We start from the raw sequence: 4,438 nt of genomic DNA, 5'->3' as shown, positions 1-4,438 counted from the left end.
GAATCAATAAAGTACTATCTATCTATCTATCTATCTATCTATCTATCTATCTATCTATCTACAGTGTTTCCCACACATTAATTTATTTGTGGCGGCCCGCCACGAAATAATTACGTCCGCCACAATTTTTTATTTTTTTTTGTCCTGTCCAGCTTCTCAGGCAAATCATGTAGTTGATGTAGATGCCCATATAGGCTGTTCAGATTTACTTTACAAAAAAGCAGTGTAGGATACTTCTCTTGTTGCCTTATTTGTATTTGACCACTACTGTTTTCTGTTTATTTGTTACTGACTGTGGCGGGACACCTCTGCATCTGTTTCACTTTATGTTGCTGGTAAATAATATGGTTCTAGTAGTAGGCTAAAGTAAAATTATTTAGTATGCACTAATTAAAGGGTAAGAGCTTTAAGAGACATTTTAGCTTTTATATTTTATAAGATATATTTTTTGTAAGCACCACAATTAATAAATATATTTCAGTGAATAACTTATTGTTCAAATCTGTATATAAATATGTATATAAAGTGTTGTAATTATATTGTAAAATGGATGGATGGATGGATGGACGTTTAAAACAAAACTGTTATTATTAAATAGTAAGTATACATTTTTTGAGCCTTTTTAGAGAAAATCATATCATTGTAGTAAATTATGCAAATTACTCGATGATGTCATGATGTCACGCCCATAGCCACGCCCCCACCGCCACAGAAATCTTGGCAGTTTATGGGAAACACTGATCTATCTACTATTATTACACCATTTTTAATGCATTTTTCTAGTGGATTTTTAAAAAACTATAATGTAAACAAAATATGGTAAGTTGCAATAATTATACCTCAAGGTTTAGGGTATATTACTGTAAATGGAAAACAGTACTGCTGTTTTTATGGTTAAAAAAAAAAAAGGCAGCTCAGTTGCCAGAATTTTACTGTAAGAATAACTTCTTTTTTTTTACTGTACAGTAAAATTTTGGCACCTGAGCTGCCAGTTTGTTTGTTTGTTTGTTTTTTACTGTGAATCAATAACTGTAGTTCTCATCTTGTAACACAGTTTACATAAATAAGTTCTAAGTACAATAGTTCTCTTAATAGTTGAGTCAGATATGATTCACTAGTTTTTAACAAAGTTCACAATGTTTATCAAAATATTCTTCTTGGTACTCTGTAAACACTTGTGTAGTTCGAATTACCTCTTAAACTCGATCGTGTTCGTACATTGTTTGGCTTCTTTGCTTAATCTATTCCATAATTTAATTCCACATACTGATATGCTGAATGTGTTGAGTGTTGTGCGTGCATACAAATGTTTTAAATTAGATTTTCCTCTTAGGTTATATTTTTCTTTTTTTTTTCTTTTAGAAAAAATGGTTTTAGTTTGCTTTGTGCATGATTATAGCGGTTTGTATCTGCACCCAAGTTTCAGTATTTTGGATTCAATAAATAAAGGGTTAGTATATTCTCTATATCCAACATTATGCATTATTCTAATTGATCTTTTTTGTAACACCGTCAATGAAGTGTACTTTTGTAGTTTTTTACCCATATTTCTGCACAATAACTCAGATATGGTAACACTAGTGAGCAGTAGAGAATATAGACTTTTTTTTCATTATTAAAATATTTCTCGCCACTTTATATTGTATATTTTTCATGAGATTTGCAGTTCATTTTAAGATGTGTTATTACACGCCAAAATTTGAATTATTTCACCCGTTCAATATCTACTCCGTCTATTTCTCTTCTGTTCTTACTGAATAGCGTTGTTTTCGTTCTACTGAGATTCAAAGATAGTCTGTTTTTGTCAAAACATTTTCTCCAGTTATTATTTGTATTAGCTTGTGTGTGTTCTTTCCTGAACAAAACTCAGTCATGTCGTCTGTAAACAATACTAACTTAAAGTCCTTTGTAACTCTAAAACTGTTGTTTACATAGAGATCGAATAGTTTTGGTCCCAGTATTGATCCCTGGGGTACACCGCAAGATACATATGTTTTGTTTTGTTGACGTTTTTTTCACCTAACTTCACCTATTGCTTCCTGTTGGTGATGTAGCTTCGTATCCAGTTCAGTACCAACACTCTGATGCCATACCGTTCTAATTTGTCGATTAAGATGTTGTAATTAATTGTGTAAAATGCTTTAGTTCGGGGGTCAGCAACCCGCGGCTCCAGAGCTGCATGCGGCTCTTTAGCACCACCCTAGTGGCTCCCTAGACGTCTTTCAGAGATGTGTGAAAATAGAAAAAGATGAAGGGAAAAAAATGCTTTGTTTTAATATATTTTCTGTAGGAGAACAAACATGACACAAACCTTCCTAATTGTTAGAAATCCCACTGTTTATATTATACATGCTTCACTGATGAGAGTATTTGGCAAGCACCGTTTTGTCCTACTTATTCCAGCGATCCTTGAACTCATCGTAGTTTGTTTACATGTACAACTTTCTCCGATGCTGCCACAGAAAGACGTGTTTTATGCCACTCCTTCTGTGTCTCATTTTGTCCACCAAACGTTTTATGCTGTGCGTGAATGCACAAAGGTGAGCTTTGTTGATTTTATTGATTTGCTGGAGTGCTTATCAGGCATATTTGGTCAGTGCATGACTGCAAGCTAATCGATGCTAACATGCTATTTAGGCTAGCTCTATGTACATATTGCATCATTATGCCTCGTTTGTAGGTATATTTGAGCTCATTTAATTTCTTTTACTTATGTCCTCTTTGTTTAATTTATATTTGCAGGTCTCATGACACATTATCTGTGTGTAATGAGGCTGTATTTCTATAGTTGTTTGTGTGCCGTGTTGTTCCAGACCACAGCAAACGTTACCCAGCTTGCAAAGATTGTACTGAATCCATTAAAAAAAGACGGCCTGCAGTTTCCTTAAACTTGGACACACACATCTATACCTTTGGCCATTCTGAGCAAGTAATTTCCAGAAGTTATCTCATCCTGTGAGAAGCCTCCATTTTACTAATGATTTCCAATGTTGCAAAAATGTGTTGAATAAATATTAAAATACAACATTTCTGGCAATGAAGATTTGCGTCAGACTTTGATAGTAGGATAATATAGCTAATATAGACACTTACATCATGCGTTGCCTTCATTATAACGCGTATATAAGGTTTTTAATTTTTTGCGGCTCCAGACAGATTTTTGTTTATTATTTTTGGTCCAATGTGGCTCTTTCCACATTTTGGGTTGCCAACCCCTGCTTTTGTTAGATCCATAAATACTGCTGCTGCTGCACACTGTTTACCATCTATTGCATTGATATTTTCCTCTTATTTACGGTAATGCCATCAATGTTAAATATTAGCCCTGCATCCGTATTGGTTATTAATTTGATGCTTTGACATGTTTAACACGAGTATCCAACATTTTAACAACATTTATGAGTCAGAAAAGACCAAATTCTTCTTAGGTCCACTTTAAGCACATATAGGTCTGGATTCTTATTGGTTAAAAAGTAATATCTTATATTATTATAATATAAATATTTTGTGTTTACTATCCTCGGAAAGTTGTCTTGTAATTGGATTGATATGTAAAGTTTTTTTTTAAACAAAATATCAGGCTCGGGTGATGGTAGTGTTGTCTGATAGTGTTTCTTCACCTGGCTCTTCTGTACTCGGCCATTCATTCATCTGTGTGTATGTGTGTAATCAAGGAATTGTTTGTATGCCTCTAAAGCCCTTTGTGTTGCATTTCTTTTACTTATAAAAAGTGGTTTATAAATCAAGTTTGATTGGATTTAGATGGAGTTCATATACCAGGGGTGTCAAACTCATTTTAGCTCAGGGGCCACATAGAGTAAAATCTATTCCCACGCGGGCCACACTGGTAAAATCATTGAATAATAATAAACAAATAAGGACAACTTTAAAATTGTTTTCTTTGTCTTACTTCGGCCAAAAATAGAACAAGCACACTCTGAAAATGTACACTTTACAAATAACGCTCTTGGCAAAACACTTCTAGTTGAAACTTCTAAGTAAAAAAAAATGTTGCACTTTCAAAACACCATCAAGAACACAATGAACTTAGACTTTGTCTCAGTATATTTACAAAACCATTCAACTTTAAGCACTTCCTGTTTAGCATTCTCAGGTTGGCAGTTCACCATTAAAGACGTGTTTGGAAAAACAACCAAGTGTTTCCTCGAACCGCCAAATTGGTGACATCCGCAACTGCCACAACACATTCATTCAAATATTACAATTTTAATCTAAACAAATGTCAAAATGGCACCATTATAGCCGAATTAAAGGTAATTTAATGTAAACATGGTAAATTTAAACACAAAATAAAATACAACAAACAACTAATGTAAAACACACACATTTTTACAATGGAGTTCAGGGTGTGCATCGTGCCGTAAACAAATTGCGAGCGCTGCATGGAATTCTAACTACTTCAAAGAATATGGTCACG

General features: G+C 33.8%; 2 protein-coding genes across 2 annotated transcripts in view; one reads left to right on the top strand and one right to left on the bottom strand.

Moving 5' to 3' along the window:
• adarb1b (adenosine deaminase RNA specific B1b) overlaps window positions 1-4,438 on the top strand; it is a 408,325-nt gene that overhangs the window by 82,532 nt on the left and 321,355 nt on the right. The window lies entirely within an intron of this gene.
• Window positions 1-4,438, bottom strand: part of LOC133662988 (TRAF3-interacting protein 1-like) — a 61,344-nt gene that overhangs the window by 30,887 nt on the left and 26,019 nt on the right. The window lies entirely within an intron of this gene.

Source organism: Entelurus aequoreus, linkage group LG13 (genome assembly GCF_033978785.1).
Source record: "Entelurus aequoreus isolate RoL-2023_Sb linkage group LG13, RoL_Eaeq_v1.1, whole genome shotgun sequence".
Lineage (NCBI taxonomy): Eukaryota > Metazoa > Chordata > Actinopteri > Syngnathiformes > Syngnathidae > Entelurus > Entelurus aequoreus.
The sequence above is the reverse complement of the archived record's forward strand: the minus strand, read 5'-3'. Positions and strand labels throughout refer to the sequence as shown.